General features: G+C 35.6%; 1 non-coding gene across 1 annotated transcript; it reads right to left on the reverse strand.

The window, feature by feature from the left end:
* Window positions 1–9,807: 9,807 nt before the first annotated feature.
* Window positions 9,808–9,911, reverse strand: LOC122230813. The gene has a single exon (XR_006207898.1). It is a non-coding gene; the product is annotated as a U6 spliceosomal RNA (small nuclear RNA).
* Between the last annotated feature and the right edge of the window lie 8,037 nt (window positions 9,912–17,948).

A 17,948-nucleotide genomic window follows, 5' to 3' on the forward strand; every position in this document is an offset into this window, starting at 1 on the left:
TAGGAAAATAGATGGAGTCTTCTGCTTTGGCCTCAGTGCTGGTTAGGAGATACAAGTTGGAGTAGAGTTGGGAGGTGGGCAACGGAAGGCAGAGAGAAAGAGAGATGAACCAGGGGGGAATTGGGAATCAAGGTTGCTTCTGGGGTTTGGGTTCCTCAGGTAAATATTTCTGTAGGTATCTGTATAATTGATTTTATTACACATGTATTACAAAATTCATGGTTCCATGTAAAGAATAGTGATTATGAATGATGGTTTAAAATAATAGAGTTGGGAAGAAGTACTTAAGTATTTGTTTATTGTTTAATTGGTACATGAGAAGATTCATTATAGGGTCCACGCATCATCTTTTTAAATTCAGATCTAGGAACCATCTCTTTATGTTCCTGGTGGTCAAATGCATCATTCTTGGTTAATTTTATTTCTCCCACCATGAGAAAAGGATAGCAATGCTGTTATTACTCAAAAGTATAATGGCTCTTTGGAATATGTTTGTATTGAATCAATGTCCTCATGCCCCTTATTTACTGTGGAGTAATACCACTTATGGTGCTGCATCATGCGTCACGCTGCTCATAAATGCTAGCCTCTGCTGCCTCTGTTGAAAGTTTTACTGTGCTTTGTTGATGATGACCACAAATGCAAATCTTTCCCAGAGAATTCAGCAAACTGTAAATGGTTACTTGTTTTCTGGTCATGTTATATGTGCCATTTGGAATTTAATTGTGTAATCGTGGATCAACTTATCTTCCAGTGAGTGATGGTCACTCAAACTCCGTGTGCCAGCATTATTATGTCTGTCCAATTTCATACAATTATGCAAACAACAACAACAACAACAACAACAACAACAACAAAAATAACACAACCTTACCACTCTGGTGATCCACTTTCCATGCTGCACTTCTGGAACTATCACCTGGATGGGGCCTAGTGCCAAGTCTATAGGCAACAAACCCTAGAACTCCTTATGACATCTGGTCTACCCCACTGTTTAGAAGCTTAGAAAGTACTCCCAAGAGGATTTCAGGCTCAGGTGCCCTCTTAAAAAGCACTACAATCCCATGCACAGGAGGGAGAGTTGGGAAATTTCAAGGATGGCACTCTAAAACATAGAACTCCCTTAGTCCAAGGCTGGGCAAAGTCTTGGATTGCCTGGATGACAAACTCTGTAGGTGATTCTTATGCATTTGAGAACCACTGATCCACAGTGGAAATGGAAATAAGATCTTAGAGACATGTTTAAAGTAAATAGAAATAACAAACAAGGCATTAGTCTTGTAATTATGTTGACAATGAGGAACACAATTTAAAATATATATTTTTCTGTAATTTGAGGTATACCCTTTTCATTTCTTTGTGGTCTGTATGTTTTCTTTCAAGCACAAATATAGAGCAAGGACTCCCAGGAGAGAGATGACCGAACTCAGTTAGAATAAAGGCTTCTTTGCAACATCAGTGAATAGATACAAGTATTTATAATTATTTTTAATTATATGGAGTTGCTTTATTTTTGTATTTCCTTTACAAAATAAAACATATCAGGAATAACTTGCTGATTTTCATGATGCTCCTCTCTCTGGAACCTGATATTTTATTATGTCCTTACATTATCCTACCAAAGAAGGGCCTCCCAACCCCCTAACTCTGTTGCTGTAACAGTCAGATTTCACTTTTGCTTTCACTCTTAGGTCTTCATTTTGTGTTGGTTTGTAGTGCTCTGGCTCTGTTGATGATTAACTGACACAAATCTTTTTAAGCACCTATAGCAACACTTTACATGACTAATAGCTGAAGTCCATTCAGTGTTAAATTAAAAATTGCTCAGTGGTGGCTGTTTAGGAGGTTTTGAAATCTAATAAATGCTGAGAAATATAGTGTGCTTTAATGCTTTTACTGCTGTCATGCTGCTGTGCACAAGGGCCATGTGGCACACTTGTAGGTTCTGAACCTACGTGTCAGTCAGGAGGCAGAGGGAAACTTTCAGAAAACAGGGACTTATGTGCATGGAATTCAATTACTGCTTGGGGAAATAAGTATAATTTATATTTTATGTATAAAGTAATGGTATCTTGAAAATATTCAAAGAGAGGCATAAAATAAAGAACTCAGGAGAATCTTAAGGAATAACTTGGTGGGGAAGAAAAAAAGTCTGAACTTCATAGCATGTATGAATGTTCAGATACTTTCTAAAATATTATTCTGATATATTCTGATACATTCCATTCTATTGCATCCTATTCTTTGGTTTCTAAAATTATTGTTAAAATTAGCTTTATAATTCACTAATACAGTTTTTTTTCCCTCACAATATAAAATACACTGTTCTAGAAATTAAAGATTCCACACAGAAATCATGGGGCATAATAGTGGAGACCTCTTTGGAAGGAGATCAAGACAGGCCTTGAAAGGCAGTCAGAGGACACCTTTAAAAAGCAGTCTAAGTTATTATTAGGCAATTGTTAGGCAGTAACTTAGGAGTCACCATAGGTTTTTGAGTTGATGTAGCATTATTACTGCTTAGTTTTAGAAAGACAGTTACCGCGGCAAATGTGTAGACAGTATTGGTGAGTTTGTTAGCATGATATAGTGATAGTATAGATAAGAAATCTCCATTAGAGTTGATATAGAGAGTAGGGAAAAGTGTCACAGTAGCATTTACAGAAAATGTATTTGAATGGAAAGAGGAAAAAAAAGAAAGCAGTCAGAAGGACTTTGAGTTTGGGTGATTAGAATTTTGTGGTAGTTATGGGTTTGATCGTGTTCTCCAAAAATTCGCATTGAAGTCCCCCCAGTACTTCACATTATGACGCTATTTGGAGATAGGACCTTTACAAAGGTAATTAAATTAAACTGAAGCCATTAGGGTGGGCCCTAATCCAGTACAATTTGTGTCCTGTAAGAAGAGGAGATTAGACGGGGGTGTAGGGGGGGACTATATATAGAGAAAGAAAATCAATGACCACTCAGTGCCCACTCAGACATAAACAGCCATGGGAACTTTGACTTCAGGCCTGAGCTGATTGTGTAAAATGTGGAATGCAATCCACACAAAATGTGGAATGCAATCCACACAAAATGTATTAAAAAATAAATGTTGTGAGTCAGTAATAAAGTTTATCCAAGGGATTCGTTTCTTTAAAGCATGCTCAGAAAATACATATTTTTCTTTCTTCTTTTTCTTTTTTTACCTCCAAATTAGAAAAATACATTTTTAAAAATAATACTTTTAAATTTTTATTCAAGTCTGCCAGTGTTGAACACTCATAGTTGAACAAGGAACACTTAGCTACCACCATGTAGAAACGTAAGGAAAACAAGTGTGGGACTCGACGTTTTTCCTATGGTTGTAGCAATCATAGTACTTATTGTCATAGTATCCAAATTTGAATAGATATACTTAGTGGGGCACATCTTTATGTGCTGAAATTTAAAAAATTATGTTATAAAATGACAGTGAATGTCACAACTGATATAAACAGAGCATAATTGGATAGCTAAATATATTTTAGGAAACTAGGTATTATATCCATAAACCAAGAATAAGTAATTTCTAAAACTTATCTACAAATTTTAAAAAATACATACTTAAAAAAATTTCTCACTAAAAACTTATGTATTTCTATAATGTGTTCCATTCAAGTCTATGCACACACTTCAGGTTATTTTACAAAGCCAATGGAAATATGGAAAGGAAATTAGATGGAGTGTATTTGTATTGAGTAACAAAATCAAACAAGTAAACAGAAAAACCCCACCTCCAGAAAATATTAAGTTAAACAAACTACAGAAAAAAAGCCCAAGACTCAAAAAAAGTTCAAAGATTTAAATTTAATTGAATTTGAGACTTAAAGGAGTGAATTCTCATTTTTTTTATAAATTTAAATGAACAGGTAGGCCTGTTTTCTAAAGTTAAGAATGGTTAGTCTTTGGAGGAATAAACATAATTATAGGTTTTATTTCATGACTGTTCTTTATTTAAGAAGAACCAGCTGAAAACGTAGATGTTTCCACCTATGGCTAGCTAATATAATTTTTCCCATAAAATCTTGCATTTGTGTAGTTTAGTTCAATGGGCACATTAGGCAAGGGGACAAGTTAGTGCAAGCTTCTATGAAATCACTATTTCCATAAATTTTGGAGTCCAACTTATCCAGTGAATGGGCCTTTAGATTTTAAAGATGCTTAGATTGTTTTATTGTAATTGGCACTTGACTCCGTATAGAAATTCAAATAGATATTCATCCCTAGGAGAAGAACTCACCTCTAGTTCCTGAGGCAGAAATGAGTTTGCTGTAATTCCTTCCTATGTATTAACTGCCTATACAAAGTCTGAGGACCAAAAATAAACAAATGAACTGTGCCTCTTATAATTTATTTAAAGATAGGAGGTTATTAAATAATTTAATGTCATTAATCTGTCAACTACTGTCTTCTTTATTAAAGACAGCACTATTTGTTATAGCAACTTCATGGTTTAAAAGCAATTATATGCACAAATGGTTGCAGGAAAAGAAAGATAATGAGAAAATGTGGAACTCCTAGAAGTAAATCAACAAAAGAATTAAAACAAAGCGATATGCCAAGTTATCTCACACCTTTCATAAATTAGAGGTTCAATAGCTTGATACTATGTATAAAGATAGATGGTCAAGTACATTCTAATCCACTCTTTTCATCTAGGCATAATACCTGGCACAAGGTGAGCAAAAGATTAGGGACTTATTTCTCTTACTCCTTGTTCACTCATTTACCAAACAAGTATTTTTTGAGCACTTATGAGAATTTCCTTTCTTATTAGTATGCAACACATGGGAGATAAAAAAGGAAACCTGGATCATACTTCTGGGCTCAAAAGGTTTTTGATGATGTTGAACATGTGGTAGGTCAAATTAGAAGAGTAGGGGATTTGCAACAGCCTGGTGATTTGGATCCTTAGAGCTAGTTTCTCTAAAACATTTGAGACAAAATCTAAGTGTTGTTGTTTCCTAACCCAACTACTTTGTGAATAACCTGAGTGGAGATGACATCAGTGAAGGAAGATGTAATAGTAGAATTTTCAGAATTGATGATATAAAAACAACCATTCCTTCTTTGAGAGTATCTTCATTTACAAAAAAGTCAATAATAAGTAATACAAACTGTAGAGAAGTCAAGAGAAACTCTGTTATTTTAATTCTGTTAACAGACTTTATCATTAATGTCATTTGATGCCTGTTTCTTTGTAACATAAGACATGGCAATTAGACATTTTAAAAGAAAAATATTTATTAATTTTTTATGTAGGATTAAAAAAATTATTTTTAATGTTTATTTTTTGAGAGACAGAGACAGAACGTGAGTGGGGGAGGGACAGAGAGAGGAGTCACAGAAATTGAAGCAGTCTTCAGGCTCTGAGCTGTCAGCACAGAGCCCATTGCAGGGTGTGAACCCACAAACCGCAAGATCATAACCTGAGCCAAAGTCGGATGCTTAACCAACTGAGCCACCCAGGTGCCTCTGTAGGATTTTAATTTAAGTATAATGAAAAGAAAAATTAAAACATTTTGAAACTATTTGGTCATTGTTGCTTTTAAATGAATAAAAGCTAATTTGGAGAAAATATTATATGTATCTTTGACTCTATAAATTTTTCACTACCTGTTTTTGTTTTTCTATCCTCTCCTGTACATAGACATGACAGAATATCTTTATCTCATCCTTATTATTCTATATACTTTGCTGCTACTAATACTCAAAATGTTGTCATCTATTCTGTGTCTGTTCTGTGAAGCTTTGAAATCTTCCTAAACTGCCCAGTTGTCAAGTCTAAAGGCTGCTTGAGCCAGGGGTTCATTCTGGCTTGTATTGCTATTTATACATCCGATATTGAATTTGCAGTCATGGCCCTGTGATATGTACTTGTTAATACCCACTGTTATCCTTCAGTTGCTGACAGTTCCTTCCTTAACTCTTCTCTGACTGCTTCCAAACTATTATTATCAAACTTGAGTCCTTTGATGTCTTGGAATTTTGGTCCTGTCCATTCATGTGTAGTTCAAACATGGTATTAGGTGATTAACGTGACTATTGCAACCTAATGCAATAATACTCCTTGGAAATCCTTACTTTAAACCTGGGATACAGTGGGTATTCTTTATGAATTTTTCATACACATAGAAACCAAGTCTATTTCTAAGAAAATGTATTAGAATCAAAAGCTCCAGGCAAGCTGTAACTCATTCCAGAGAAGTGTTTTTCTTTTTCTTTTCTTTTTTTTTAATTCTAAGTTTAAATAGATTATCTACTTTTCAGTTTTTTTTTTGAGTTATTGCAACCATCCATTTATATTTTCATCACTCAGTCAATGTATCAAATATTGTCTGACCATCAGTCATTGTCTCAGATATTTTGGGGAAGAGTTAATAAATAATATCGATATTCTTATTACCTTTGGAGAGCTTGGAGTTTAATTAGCAATATGGATAAATATTGAAGATTTAAAATTATCTGTGTGTGTGTGTGTGTGTGTATGTGTGTGTGTCAAGGGTTTTGAGAGCAGAAGAAAAAGGTTCTTTGGCAATATGTAGGAGAGGCAACTATCTCTGAGGATTCAGAGAAAGCTTCCTGAAAGGACTATTTAAAGTGAACTCTGAGGTTAGAGTAGGTGACAGTGAGAGTGGGCTAGGGTAATGTTGCATTCAGAGAAAGCTGCATAGACATTTGAGGAACTGAACGCAGTTTGCATGGTGTGAGGTGGAACTAGGGAAGTAGGGAAAGAAGCAGGAAAGTAGACTGGAATATTAAGTGGGACCCTAATTAGGAAAGACCCTATAGGCAAAATTAAATCATTTGGATCTCAAACTAATAACAAAAGGGAATCATTAAAATGTCTTGAATTAGTAATGATGAGATAGAATAGAGAACAACTGGAGGGAGAAGGCATGGAGATGTGGGGACCTAGAAGGGGCTATTTTAGAAATCTAGGTAAGAGATAATGATGGTTTGAAGTAGGATGGTAGTTCTATGGATGGATAGAAGTTGATGAATTTGCGAAGGTTTTTTAGGAGGTATGCTGAGAATTAAGGAATGCCTTAATATTGGAGGTGAGGGTTAAATTGATTCTAATGACTGTTGTCTTGAGTAGACAATGGTGATACCATGTACTGAGAGAATATAGAGTATAAGGAGTTAGGGGAAGAGGACATGGTAGATAATTCTGGGACTTTTTGACTTGTATATGTGAGTGGTGCTGCAAAGTGGAAATACCAATTAAGTAGGATAGTATCTCCAAGCTCAGGAGAGAGCCCTAGACAACAGATAGTAGCTACTAAAGCCTATAGAAGTTAAGGTAATCACACAGTGAGAGTAACATACAATGAAAAGAATTTGCTTAACTGAACTTTAAGGACAATAACATTTAAGGACAGGATAAGAATCTCTCTCTCTCTCTCTCTCTCTCTCTCTCATACACACACACACACACACACACACACACACACACACACACACACACCAAGAAGAGGCAAGAAAGGCGGGAAGAAAACCAGGAAAATGAAATGTGATGAATGAAAAGGAAGAAAGTGTTTTAAAAAGGGAGGAATAGATAATGTGTCAGATACTTCCAAGAAATGAAGTAAAATAATAGGTGCGTGCCTACTGGTTTAGGTAGACCATTATTGACTTTGGAGGAGTAATTGGGGCAGAACCAAATTACTATGAATGAGAAGTGGAAAATAAAGAGGTAGAAACAGTGAATATAACTGTGGATTAAGATTAGCTGTGAATGGGAATAAAGAGTTAGGAAAGTGGCTAGATTAGGTTGCAAGACTATGGAGGAAACTTGAGTATAGTTGACCCTTGAACAACACGAGGGTTAGAGGTGTCAAGCCCCACACAGTTTAAAATCTGCATATAACTTTGCCCCCCAAACTTAAGTATTAATAGCCTACTGTTGACTGGAAGCCTTATTGATAACATAAAGTCTATTAACACATATTTTGCATGTTACATATATACTGTATTTTTTCAATAAAGTAAGCTAGAGAAAAGAAAATGTTATTAAGAAAATCATCAGAGAAAATGTATTTATGGTATTGTATTTATCAAAGAAAAATCCACATAGGTGGATCAATGCATTTCAAACTTGTGTTGTTCAAGGGTAACTATTGTTTATATTCTGATAAGAAATGGTTTCATAGATAATTATAGCATTTTAATTTTTATAATAAATGAGTAAGGATGACAAGTTTCTTCAGACTAAATCTTCTTAGCACTACACTGTAGTGGGCATTGCCAAGGTCCATGGTCTGGTTATCAGTTATGTTCCAAAATTAATCTTACTTATATTAAAGTATGTGCCAATGGGTTAGTCAGAATATTAATTTTTAATTAATAGATTATTTTTAGAAAGGTTTTAGATTTACAGAAAGATTTAATGGATAGTACAGAGGGTTCCCATACATCCTTCTCCCACACCCAACCCCACACACAGTTTCCCCTATGGTTAATATCTTACATCAGCATAATCTATTTGTTAAAATTAATGAACGAACATTGGTACATTATTATTAACTGAAGTCCATAATTTATTCAGACTTCCTTAGCCTTCACATCATTCCTCCTTTCTGTTCTGGGATCCTGTCTCCTTAATCTCCTCTAGGTTTTGATAATTTCTGAGATTTTCCTTGTTTTTGATGACCTTGAAATTTTGGGGAGTACTCAGCAAATGTATTGTAGGGTGAACATCTACTGGAATCGGATGTTTTTCTCATGCATTAGACTGGAGTTATGGGTTTAAGGAAGGAAGATCATAAAAGTAAAGTGTGTCATTTTTATCATATCTAATCAAGGGCACATACAATCTACATGATTTGTGACCATTGATGTTGACCTTGGTCAATAGGCAGAAGTAATGTTTTCCAGATTTCATTACTGTTACTTTCTCCCTATTTTCTTTCTTTTTTTTAAAAAATGTTTATTTTGTGTGAGAGAGAGAGCACATGGGTAGGTGAGAGGCAGAGAGAGAGAGAGAGAGAGAGAGAGAGAGAGAGAGAGAGAGAGAGAATCCCAAGCAGGCTCCACACTCTAAGTGCAGAGCCCAATGTGGGACTCAAACCCATGAACCATGAGATTATGACCTGATTCAAAACCAAGAGTCAGATGCTTAACCAACTGAGCTACACAGGCAGCCTTCTCCCTCCTATTTTCATACTTGGAAGGAAGTCACCATGTACAGCCTGCACTTAAGGATGGGGAGTTGTTCTCTGCCTTTAGGATGGAGTATCTAAATAATTTATGTGGAATTCTTCTGAGATTTGTCTCTTCTGTCTCATTTGTTAATTTATTTAATCATTTGTTTATATCAGTATGGACTCATGGATACTTACTTTAACCTTCGAGTTGCAATCCAATTCTACTTTATTTTATTGCCCCAATTGTTCCAGCTTTGACCTTTGGGGATCTTTTAGTTGGCTCCTATGTCACTTTAACTTTTATCAGCTATTTTTTAAATTAAATTAAAAAAATTTGACCTCTCTGCTTTACCATTCATTCCTTTCACCCCTGAGCCCTGGAAACCATTGATTATTTATCTGTCACTCTAGTTTTATCTTTTCCAGAATGTATGTAATTGGAATCATGTACTATGTAGCATCATGTAGGCTAACTTCATTCACTTACAATATGCATTTAAGGTTCCTTCACATCCTTTATGGCTTAATAGATCATCTCTTTGTATCCTTGAATAATATTCTGCTTTTCTCATATAAATGCTGTACATATTTTGTTAGATTTATATCTGAATATTACATTATTTTCTTTTTCCTTTTTTATATGGAATACTTTGAAAATTTGTGTGTCATCCTTGCACAGGGGCCATGCTAATCTCTGTATTATTCCAACTTTTGTATGTGTGCCATTGAAGTGAGCACTATTACATTGTTTTTGGTGCCAATGTAAATAATATTGTGTTTTAAAGTTCAAATTTCATTTTTTTCATCATCAGTATAGAGGAAAGCAGTTGCTTCTGTATCTTAACCTTCTATTCTGCACTTCTGCGATGATCACTTATTTATTCCAGGAATTTTTTGTTGATTCTTTGTGATTTTCTACATAGACAATCATGCCATCTCTAGACAAGGACAATTTTATTTCTTACTTCAAAGACTGTATGCATTTTATTATTTTTTTTTGTCTTAATGTGTTAGGATTTATAGTGTAATGTTGAATAGGAGTTATGAGAGGGAATATCCTTTCCTTGTTTTCAGTCTTAGTGGTAAGCCTCTAGTTTCCCACCATTGAGTGTGATTTTAAATGTGGGTTCTTTATAGAAGTTTTTTTTATTAAAATTTTTTTTTAACATTTATTTATTATTTAGAGACAGAGAGAGACAGAGAATGAGCATGGTAGGGGCAGAGAGAGGGGGGGGACATGGAATCCAAAGCAGGCTCCAGGCTCTGAGCTGTCAGCACAGAGCCTGATGTGGGGCTCAAACTCACAGACCATGAGATAATGTCCTGAGCCAAAGTCGGACGCTTAACCAACTGAGCCACCCAGGCACCCCCCCTTATATACGTTCTTTATCAAGTTGAGGAAGTTCCTCTTCATTCTTAGTTTCCTGAGAGTTTTTATCATGGATTAGTGTTAGATGTTAGGATGTGTCAAATATATATTTTTAATATCAATTGATATGATCATGTAAATTTTCTTCATTAGTCTGTTTATATGATTGATTACAATAATTGATTAATATTTGTTGAACCAGTCTTATATACCTGGAATAAATCCCACTTAGTCATGGTATATAATTCTTTTTATATATTGTTGGATTTGATAATACTCTGTTGAGGATTCTTCCATCTATGTTTATGAGAAATACTGGTCTGTAGTTTTCCTTTCTTGTAATTAATGTTTTCATTTGGTTTTGGTATTAATTAAAAAAAATTTTTTTTAATGTTTATTTTATTTTTAAGAGAGAGAGACAGAGAAGAGACAGAGTGCAAGGAGGGGAGGGGCAGAGAAAGAGGGAGATACAGAATCTGAAGCAGGCTCCAGGCTCTGAGCTGTCAGCACAGAGCCAGATGTGGGGCTTGAAACCATGAACCATGAGATCATGACCTGAGCCAAAGTCAGACACCTAGCTGACTGAGCCACCCAGGCACCCCAGTTTAGGTATTGATTTTTAATGAAGATATTCCTGGTTTTTGAGTTAGGATTTGTAGCAGTACAATAACACCTATTTTATTCCTTCCAATTAAATTAAATTTGATTTATTTCAATTTGATTCAATTAATTCAATTCAGTACCGTTATTAAGTAATATGTAAGGCACTCAGCTATGTACTGCAGTGGATGATAAATAAACAGGTTCCAGCTCTTGGGTCTGACAATCAATGAATACGTTCCCTTAAGAGAACAAATTCTAGGTTGAATTAGTTGGTAATAGAAGAAGGAAGTTCTTTAAAAACAGTTTAATAAAACTTTGGTAGAGAAATGAATTTATGTATCTATCCTAGAATATTTGCTCCTGAAGATCATGGATTTTACCTGTTTTTGCTTTTGTGGTATCCACAGAGCCTAGAGAGACTTTTGGAATAGAATAAATACTAAATACATTTTTATTAAATAAAGAAATTGTTGGTATAATTCTGAATGATGATCTGCAACTGGCATTCTAAATCTCGGTATCTTCAACTGTCCTATAAATGTTTTTAAGTGCTTAATATGAGTGCTATCCTTGACAATTTTATTTATAATATTCATAGTAACATTTTATTTTCTTGTCATAGCATCTTAACATCATTGCAGTTGCCAGTTGTGAAAAATTTTTAAATTATGTTTTGATATATTTTTGATTGATTGCTTAGGAGGATATAAAGAAAAAAATTTCATTTTAAAATTAACCCATCTCCAAATCACATAAACAAGTTAATTCTTATTTTGATGATATTCTCACTTCACTACACACAGTGCCTACTGTCTGTCCTTCCCCTTTGCAGGGAAGTTACCTATAGAGTGTTCAATACAATGATAATGTTCATTACCATGTGTCAGAAGGAATATCTCTTCAATGACCCATGCACAAATTTTTCTTGTCTTAAACCTCTACTTTGCTCTTAGTTTTTGTGCTATATGATATGGTATACTGACCACATGTTCTTACTTAGCATTGAAATGTGGTTAGCGCCACAAGATAAAACTATATTTTTTATATATTGGGTTAAATAAAATGTATTAATAAATGAATTGTACCTATTTCTTTTGTTTAACATATCTACTTGGAGATTGAAAATTACGTGTGTTGTTTACATTATATTTCTATTGGGCAGTGTTGGAGATTGTTAAGGATATGTGGGGTTGCTATTTATTTGTCACTGGGAAGAAACTAATTGTGATTTTTAAATTGTGTATCATGCATCTACTGATTTTTTAGATGCCCAGAGAAAAGCACAAGCAACTTGCCACCTAAACGTTGATGTTTCCGATGGCTTTTCCAGTGGTGGGAAGCTGGTAACAAATTGGTTGAGTCCAATATTTATGAAAGAAGATGACCCTGATGGGTCAAATGACATATCTAGATAATCTGGGGGAATTATTGTTGGATCCCTAATTATGTGGTTTTATCTGGTTTTATTTATACATGAGTATTAATATTGTATTAGAGTTTATTCTTAAGGCTTTACCTGCTTTGGATCCCTAGACCACATTCCAATTAGTGTTGTTTCTCTGCTACTTTTTCAATAGGGGAGGGAGCTTCTGTTTTACTCTGAACATTCTCATTATCCATACTACTGACCCTTGAATCATACCAAGTTATTTCTCTAGCCTTGAGGTCTGTGCCTTTCATATTCTGCAGACCATCACACAATTTCCCCCATTATTTTTCTTAGCAAATTTGTCTCGGGTAATTTATACTTCATTTGTATTTCCACATGAGTAAAACGATCTAACTCATTCATCATTTTGATTGCTATCCTTTGGAACATTTCCTATATTTAAACTATTCTGGATTAGAGAAATCTCAGTACTTTTCTTTCCTGAAAATAAGTGCAATCTCCACTTCATGAACAGGTAATGTTCCAAAAGAGTAGGAATCATCACGGCTGGAGTTTCAGTCCCAAGGCTAGCTCACCAATCACAGTGTATACCAAAAGTATTGTGTCAATAATGCTGTGAAATTTAACACTGCATACTAAAATATCCCTATGCAAAAACATACATTTTCAATTTGGGATGGCAATAGTGCATCTTCTTTTACTATGATGGAATTACAGAAGTCTCCCCAAAACACTCCTATCTTTTAGCAAGAAGAAGGGGAAATCTTTCTAAATTAATTGTTATGGGTACCACCAGAGCCAATTTAGTAATTTAAGCAGCTGAAATGTTGGGGAGAAAACTCACTCTTTGGCACTGGATTCTGACTTTAATTTCTTCCCTTCCCTTCCCTTTTCCTTCCCTTCCCTTCCCTTGTCTCCTCCCTCCCTTCCTTCCTTCCTCTCTCTCTCTCTCTCTCTCTCTCTCTCTATCTCTATCTCTATCTCTATCTATATATACATATATCTATATATAGATATATATAGATATATTTCATTTTTCACATACTTTCTTTCACAGATCCATCCATGGCTTAGAAGTAGTTTCTGTTCATCATGGTTTAATACAGAAGAAAAATAGTGTTTTTTTCTTTGTTTTCCATTTCTAAAACACACTAATGTTCTTTCTCATTATTTATTTGCCATTTGTAGAAATAAGGCAATAGCAATCTTTTCTATGTGACATCACCCGGCTCCTTTCACTTAGTGATTTTAGAGGTGGAAGATAATCTTGGTGCAAAAAGGGTTTAAAGAACATCAATCCATGTTTCGGTGGTAGGCCATGCTGGATCTTCAACAAAGGCACTGGCTATGGGATGAGAGAAGCTCTTATTACGGGCTCTAGAATAAAAGCTGAGAAGGACAGTGCAGTGCGAATGACCAGGTCTAGGGGAGGAGCAGAGTGGAGGTGTGGCAGCTTCTGAGACTTTAACACTTCTTTTTTTAGATTTTTTTCTCTTTTGATCTTAAGATTTGTTCTCCTTGAAGAGCTTTGAATATCCTTTGTATCATCAACAGCTCCTCTCCTCCTTTAAAAGATACCTTACATATGTCATGGTTTGTACTCAGTCAACTCTGTGCTTATAGAATTCAACTTTAAGTTCATGGAAATGATATCCATTGGATGGTTACGTATAGTAGGTACCATTTCAGAACCTTAAGTAGGCCAAGGTATTTAAACTGGGGTTCTTGGAGTTCATGAACTTGTAATCCATATTAAAAAGCACGCTCCTTGGAATAGTCACTTCAGGTGGAAAAAAAACCGAAAGTGACCTGAGGTCACTTCTGATGCATATGAATAAGAAAGCTTATTTGCTGCAGAATTTTACTGATTTCTTGACATGATACACATATTGTAACTCTCCAAAAGGGAGATGCAGTGTTCATCATTCAATGATATTATTAGCCAGAGAATTCTTTTTAAAACACTACTTCCAAGAACTAGGATGTTTTGGAATACAATATGTGAAATGCTGAACTATATTTCATTTTGGTATTATTTTTCCACATGTTTTAAGGCTAGGCCTTTTCTAAAACATAAATCTGAGAGCTCAAGGAAAAAAAATCTTTATTTTTTTGGTGTTTGTCATGCTGCAATTTTATCAGCATTACTTATTTGAGATCAACTGAAGAATTTATTTGGAAAAAAGGAGTTCTATAAAAAAACAAAATATGATAACCACTAATCTAGCCAAGTGCCTTATTTTTGTAAGTTAGAAAACTCAGGGTCAGACATTCCTTGAAGTGATTTATTATAGATCTTATAACAAGCTAAAGCTCAGAACCCTATTCCAGTGTTCTTTTGTATTCCCCAAACTACAGTGAATACGTCCAGTAAAGCTCAAATATAATAAAAATGGGCTATATACAGACCCCACTCAGTGACAACAAAATTTAGTTCTTCCCAACCTATTCCTCAAGAGTATTTGATTATTTATTTCATGCATATAAATTTTTTCTCATGGTAAATTAAGGTATTTCACCAACATCTTACTCTTACACAAATTGTACTTCATTAGACTAATAAATATGCAATAATATTTTATTAAGTTCTGTAATATTTTCTTTTTCTTTTTCAATTAAAATGATTACACTAATGTATGTTAAGTAACTATTTTTGCTGCATATTCCAATTGTTCTTTGTTTCTTATGGCTCCATTTTCTCATTCTTGGCTTAAAATTCTTAGCTGCCAGTCATTGTGATGAAGGAGCATGATTATGGGCTTTGGAGTGAATCACAGCTATTCTTGAATTCCATCTCCATCATTTACTAGGTGTGTGACCTTGGGCAGATCACAAAACTTCTGTGAGCCTAAATTTTCTCAACAGAAATATGGTATGATGTCAGCTTCATGGGTTACAGTTCGCAGATTGTTCTGTTCAGATCTTGGACAAAGTCTTAAACCCCATGTCCATTCTTTTTGCTTCTGGTCCTGGAGTCTGCTTTTCTTTCTCTCCTTCCCTTCCTTCTTCTTTCTCTCCATCCCTCCCTACCTCTCTTTCTGCCCCTCCTCCCACATTGTAGCAAATAAAACCTAAAATATCCATTGGTGGTATTGTGGGTTGCTTTTGGAGATGTCTTTCCCCAACTTGCATTGAATTAGACACAGGTTCTTGAGCTATTAATCTATTTTTAGACATTTTAGACCTAAAATGACAAAGCTTTTTTTTTTTTTTTTGGTTTAAAGCTAGTCACTTCATTAAAGTAGACGAGAAATTACAAATAAAAAAGGCCGTAGGAACATTGGAAAGCTTAAAAAATGTTATTTTGTCATAGTTTTTGTGCCTCTTCTAGAGATACCAACTCATTTCCTTTCCTGCTATCTTGAAGTCCATATTAGACTTCTGTTTTCAGCTTTCATTTCTAAAGGTAGGATTCATCAGATTGCACTCCCTTCCTTAATTCTACTCCAGGAATGAAACAGATTTTCAAACCCATCGTATTAGAAGTATACAGGTAAATCATCGGTTACTTCTTACTTATAATGGGGAATAGACATTCTTGATAATCTCTGTACATTGTATCTTCCACCTCGACAGACCACTCCAAAGCATCCTTACCTTTTGATGAGGGAGCATAACGCAAACTGAGGGCAAAGTATAAGCTAGCACCGTCCTTCCCACCCCTCTGGGTGGAATATGTGTGATATTTCTTGGACACTCCTGGCTACCCAAGAACAAAGGAAAGGGGTTTAAGTGCTTGCCATGGTGGTGTGGGAAACTAGGGCAAATGAAAAATTAAATTTCCTTACTGCCTACAGTCCAGCGATAAGTCCTTGAAACAGGCAGAGTGGCCTCCTTCTAGGAACTCAGCTGCCTCAATGATGACACTTTGCTAGGGGCAAAAGGGAATCTTGGCTTAACATTATCCTGACCCCTCAGGATCTTGTAAGTCTACTTTATTTTATTAAAAAATTTTTTTTAATGTTTATTCACTTTTTGAGAGACAGAGACAGTGTGAGCAAGGCAGGGGGCAGAGAGAGAGGGAGACACAGAATCTGAAGCAGGCTCCAGGCTCTGAGCTGTCAGCACGGAGCCCGACACGGGGCTTGAACTCACAGACTGTGAGATCATGACCTGAGCTGAAGTCTGACACTCAACCGACTGAGCCACCCAGGCACCCGATAAGTCTACTTTAATATATAAAAATTCCTTTGGAAACTTCCTTTATCTTAGCTCCCCCAAGATGTATGCTGGCAATTATACTCCAAGCTTATGGCCCCCTGAGGGGTCTCATACATCTGAAGGGTCTCATGACTAAATGGTAATAAGTGGTGTTTTCTGAACAACAGCTAGCCCTTCAAGGTCTTGGAAACCTTGCTTCCAAAATATCTTAGAGACTTATGCTGTCCCTAACCCTCTCCCAACCTGAGGGTATATAATCAGTTACCTGTCACAACCCCAGTGCAGCTGTTTCTGCCCATGGGTCCTGTCCCTGTGCTTTAATAAAAACACCTATTTGCACCAAAGATGTTTTCAAGAATTCTTTCTCGGCAGTAGCTTCCAAACCCCACTGTCACCCCAAAACCCCATCATCTTTCATCATTATGAGGGGTGAACAACACAGCATGTTGTCTGTATGGCGTTTTGCCAGGCTTGTGGTATGTTATTGGGAAGTATTAGTTTTCCCTTTATCCTTTTTCCTTCAGGGAGTTATGCCAAAGTGGGAAGGAGAACAGAGGCTGTCAACAATTCCGTGTAAAGAAAACTATTAGTGACTAATTCCATGAACTCATTTATATCATAATTTAATTTAGCTTTCTTACCACTTTTTCATGTGCTTCTGACTGCTCTGATTTAGGTTTTTGCTACCTCTGCTTTCTGGGAAGCTTACTGCTAGCACCTTCCCTTACATGCATTTTTTATTCACTTTTTTCTCTTCATGTTTTTTTCTGTTTGAAGTTGTCATTTGACTTTGCCTTTTACTCTCTCATTTATATAGTCTTCCAAGATGCAACTTTGCCTGAAACGTCAATTTTGTGATTTGCCAGTCCATAGTCCTTGTATATATATGAGTTCTCCATGATTCTTCTGTCCTCATCTTTTTTTTAAAATATAATTTGTCAAATTGGTTTCCATACAACACCCAGTGCTCATCCCAACAAGTGCTGTCCTCAATGCCTGTCACCCACTTTCCCTTCTCCCTCACCCCCCTATCATGCAGAAGAATGAATCTTCTATCCTCATCTTAATGCAGTCTCTCTTAGGTTTGTGTTTTTTTTTAAATTTTTTTAATGTTTATTTATTTTTGAGATAGAGACAGAGCATGAACGGGGGAGGGGCAGAGAGTGAGGGAGACGTAGAATCTGAAGCAGGCTTCAGGCTCCAAGCTATCAGCACAGAGCCCGATGCGGGGCTCGAACTCACAGGCTGTGAG

Source organism: Panthera tigris, chromosome C2 (genome assembly GCF_018350195.1).
Source record: "Panthera tigris isolate Pti1 chromosome C2, P.tigris_Pti1_mat1.1, whole genome shotgun sequence".
NCBI classification, from domain to species: Eukaryota; Metazoa; Chordata; class Mammalia; order Carnivora; family Felidae; genus Panthera; species Panthera tigris.